The sequence below is a fragment of the Colobus angolensis genome, unplaced genomic scaffold (genome assembly GCF_000951035.1).
Source record: "Colobus angolensis palliatus isolate OR3802 unplaced genomic scaffold, Cang.pa_1.0 Scaffold4, whole genome shotgun sequence".
NCBI lineage: Eukaryota > Metazoa > Chordata > Mammalia > Primates > Cercopithecidae > Colobus > Colobus angolensis.
Window position 1 is genome coordinate 14686494 of NW_012117376.1, and position 4913 is coordinate 14691406.

The following is a 4913-nucleotide window of genomic DNA, read 5'->3' on the forward strand; positions in this document are numbered from 1 at the left end:
AAGTGGATAAGGATTTCTCCAGAATCCGCATGCTCCCCCTTTTCCATGGCTTTCCCAGGGTAGGACCTCAGCTGTTGAACTGAATTTTGAGTGGAAAGGACTTTGGAACCCAACAAATCTGGGTTTGACTTCCAGCTCTGCTACCTTCTTAATATTGGGAAACTCATTTTACGGCTCTAAACTTCAATTTCTCCATCTGTAAAACGGGAATTATAATCTCAATCGTTCAGGTATATAGGACAAGATTCATTTTAATTCAATAAATTATTTACAGCTATATATTTTTTATTTGTTTTTTAGAGACAGGATCTCGCTCTGTTGCCCAGGCTACAGTGCAGTGGTAAGATCATAGCTCACTGCAGCCTTGAACTTCTGGGCTCAAGCGATCCTCCTACCTCCCACAAGTAGCTGGCATTTCAGGTGTGCCACCATGCTCAGCTAATTTTTTTTTCTTTTATTTTGAGACAGAGTCTCGCTCTGTCACCCAAGCTGGAATGCAGTGGCTCAATCTCGGCTCACTGCAACCTCCACCTCCCAGGTTCAAGCAATTCTCCTGCCTCAGCCTTCTGAGTAGCTGGGACTACAGGTGCGTGCCACCATGCTCGGCTAACATTTTGTATTTTCAGTAGAGACGGGGTTTCACTGTATTAGCTGGGATGGTCTCAATCTCCTGACCTCATGGTCCTCCCGCCTTGGCCTCCCAAAGTGCTGGGATTACAGGCGTGAGCCACTGCACCAGGCCCCCAGCTAATTTTCTATATGTTTTGTTTTTGTAGAGATGGAATCTCACTATCTTGCCCAGGCTGGTCTTAAACTCCTGGCCTCAAGTGATCCTCCAGCCTCCCAAAATGCTGGAATTACAGCCACCACACCTAGTTTATTTATGGCTATATATTACACACTAGACCCTCTTTCTGATCATGTATTGTAAGCCAAGCCTTCTTTTTATTATTATTATTTTTATTTTGAGATGGAGTCTCACTCTGTTGCCCAGGCTGGAGTGCAGTACAGTGGCCTGATCTTGGCTCACTGTAACCTCTGCCTCCCGGGTTCAAACAATTCTCCTGCCTCAGCCTCCCAAGTAGCAGGGACTATAGGCATGTGCCACCACACCTGGCTAATTTTATGTATATATTTTTTAGTAGAGACAAGGTTTCACCATGTTTGCCAGTATGGTCTCGATCTCCTGACCTCGTGATCTGCTCACCTCGGCCTCCCAAAGTGCTGGGATTACAGGCATGAGCCACTGCGCCCGACCTATTATTATTATTTTTAAAGATGGAGTCTCGCTGTGTTGCCCAGGCTGGAGTGCTGTGACTATTCATAGAGGCAACCATAGCACACTACAGCCTTGAACTCCTGACCTCAAGCAATCCTTTTGCCTCAGCACACCAGGGGGCATGGCTCAGGCTTTGTACTAGAGCCTGAGAATACAGCAATGAATAAATCAAAGTCCTTAGTTGGGTGCCTGTAATCCTAGCTACTCAGGAGGCTGAGGTAGAATGATCCATTGAGCTCAGGAATTCGAGACTCTAGTGAGCTATGATCACACTATTTCATTCCAGCCTGGGCAACAGAGTGAGACCCCATTGCTGAAAAATAAATAATAAAATACATAATAAATAAAGCATTTGCCTTTATGGAGTTTACATTCGTTGTGGTGTAACTAAACAAATAATGACAGCTAACACTAACATAGCACTTACTATGGACCAGGCACTGTTCTACACATTTTTTACCTACATAAACTAAGGTAATCCTTGTAATCTTATGGGTTATGTGCTATTATTCTCTCCAGTGTACAGATGAGGAAACTGAGGGCAGTAAGCATCCCATTACTTGGGTCCCTCCAAGGCCACAGGACTGCGGCCGGGCATGGTGGCTCACGCCTGTAATCCCAGCCCTTTGGGAGGCCAAGGCGGGTGGATCACCTGAGGTCAGGAGTTCAAGACCAGCCTGGCCAAATGGTGAAATCCCATCTCTACTAAAAATACAAAAAATTAGCCAGATGTGGTGGTGGGCACCTGTAGTCCCAGCTACTTGGGAGGCTGAGGCAGGAGAACGGCATGAACCCGGGAGGCGGAGCTTGCTGTGAGCCGAGATCTCACCACTGCACTCCAACCTGGGCAACAGAGTGAGAGTCTGTCTCAAAAAAAAAAAAAAGAAAAGAAAAAGAAAAAGAAAAAAAGAAATGGTAGGTGACAATCATAGACTTCCTTCTTTTCTCCAAATTTTTCCCCCTGCAAAGAAGCGGGAGAGCCAGAGACTGGGGCCTGGGGTTTACTGAGTGAGTTCTGCACTTGTGTGCAGTGAAGGCATGAGGCCTCAGCCTAGAGGAACTCCCCTGACTGTGATCAGGGACTGGTAGACAATGAAGCCAAAGAGGGAGTGGTTTTAAGCCTGGCCAACATTGTGAAACCCATCTCTACTAAAAATACAAAAATTAGCCAGGCGTGGTGGCATACGCCTGTAGTTCCAGCCACTCGGGAGGCTGAGCAGGAGAATCACTTGAACCCATGAGGCGGAGGTTGCAGTGAGCCGAGATTGCGCCATTGCACTCCAGCCTGGGCCACAGAGTGAGACTGCATCGCAAAAAAAAAAAAGAGGGAGTGGTAGTCCTCCCACTACCCCCTCCCAAGTAAGTGGGATTATAGGCACGTGCCACAACGCCCGCCTAATTTTTGTATTTTTTGGTAGAGACGGGAGTCTCACCATGTTTCCCAGGCTGATCTCGAACTCCTGGACTCAAGTGATCTGCCTGCCTGGGCCTCCCGGAGTGCTGGGATTACAAGCATGAGCCATCTTGCCCGGCCTAATTTTTAAAACAACATATCACCGAATGGGCAAGATGGGTGTTGCTGAAAATGTCAGACTCAAATTTGGATAGCAGCAAGAAGAATTTCTTTGAGGGGGAAGTAGATGATGAGGAAAGTGTGATTTTGACATTGGTGCCAGTTAAAGATGATCCAAATATGGAACAAACGGAACCAAGTGTTTCTTCAACTTCTGATGTCAAACTGGAGAAGCCTATGAAATACAATCAAGGTCATCTACTTCAAACAAATGAACAATTTACAGCTCCACAAAAAGCTAGATGCAAAATGCCAGCTCTTCCCTTGCCAACCATTTTGCCTCCCATTAATAAGGTGTGTTGGGACTCTTTGCGGGACTGGTGTCAACAACTCAGTTTGAGTACCAATGGCAAGAAAATCGAAGTTTATCTGAGGGTCCATAGGCATGCTTTCCCTGAACAACAGCAAGATATACCTGAAGTGTCACAAGGGACCAGATTACAGCAATGTTCGAGGAAATGCAAGGCAGTGACCAAGACAGCACGGCTTCAGAAAACTTATGAGATGAATGACAGAGCAGAAGAGACTAATACAGTTGAAGTGATAACTTCAGCGCAGGGAGCCATGTTGGCATCACGGGCAAGAATTGCTGCAAGGGCTGTTCAGCCTATGGCTGTGAATTCATGTTCCATTCCTGTTTCTCTTGAGGCCTTTTTAATGCAAGCCTCTGGAGTCAGGGGGTGTGTGGTCCATGGCAGACTTCTCTCAGCAGACACAAAGGGTTGGGTGCACCTGCAGTTTCATGCAGGTCAGGCCTGGGTGCCTACCACTCACAGGAGGATGATTTCTCTCTTCTTGTTATCTGTCTGCATTTTCCTATCCCCAGGAATAGAAGATAATATGTTATGCCCCGACTGTGCTAAGAGGAATAAGATGATGAAAAGATTAATGACAATAGAGAAGTAGCAGCAACCTGTTTGAATGCAATGTACTAGAGAAGGAGGGGTGTACTTTCAAACTATGTAACCTATTATGAAGGAATGGAAGAGACAATTTGAATGAATCCTTGTGATCTACAAAACAAACATCATAGTGATTAGGACTCCACAGTGAAGATGGTTGACTAGTGACACAGCCCCATCTAAAAAGCCCCTTTCTATAAGTCTGAAAACCCTTTAAAATAAAGTCACTGCAATTAGCAAAAAAAAAAAAGAGGCAGTGGTCAGAGAGAAAGAGGAGGAACAGAAGCATACAGGTGGGATGGTCCAGAACTGCAGCGGGTGAAGGAGAGCAAGGCGGAGAATTAGGCAGTGAGCTCCTCCACAGAGCAGTACCATTGTCCTGGAACCTGGGGGTGAGGCTGACTTTGGTTGCTGGCATCAGAGAGGACAGGAGGTGACAGCAGAGGTGATATAGTAGCAGGAAGAGTTGGGGAGGGAATTGGAGTTAAAAGGGGCAGAAGAAGGAGAAGCTGATCACCAACAAATAGTTACTGAGCACCAGCTACATGCCAGGCACTGTTCTAGGCACTGGGAATACAGCAGAGGAGAAGACAGTCTCTGCCCTCTACGATAGAGGCGCACAAACTGTGGCCCACACCATAAATCTGGCCTACTGTGTTTGTATGCTCTCAAGCTAAGAATGGTTTTTAGATTTTTAAATCATTTTAAAAGTCAAAAGAATATTTCATGACATGTGAAAGTTATATGAAATTCATATTGTAGTATCCATAAATAAAGTTTTATTGGAACACAGCCACGCTCCGTTTACGTATCGTCTATGGCTGCTTTCTCACTACAACAGCAGAGTTGAGTACTTGCAACAGAGACCATATGGCCTGAAAAGCCTAAAATATTTACTAGCTGGCTCTTTCAAAAAAAAGTTTGTTCAGGGGGTGAGGTAGGTTAGGGGAGGGACAGCATTAAGAGAAATACCTAATGTAGATGATGGGTTGATGGGTGCAGCAAACCACCATGGCATGTGTACACCTGTGTAACAGACCTACGTGTTCTGCACATGTATCACAGAATGTAAAGTATAATAATAAAAAAAAAAGAGGTACCAGAGGCCGGGCCGTAGTGGCTCACGCCTGTAATCCCAGCACTTTGGGAGGCTGAGGCA

The 4913-nt window shown here is 45.7% G+C and overlaps 1 pseudogene; it reads left to right on the plus strand.

Moving 5' to 3' along the window:
* The first annotated feature begins 2850 nt into the window (after positions 1-2850).
* LOC105521371 lies at positions 2851-3758 on the plus strand (annotated as a pseudogene).
* Positions 3759-4913: the final 1155 nt, after the last annotated feature.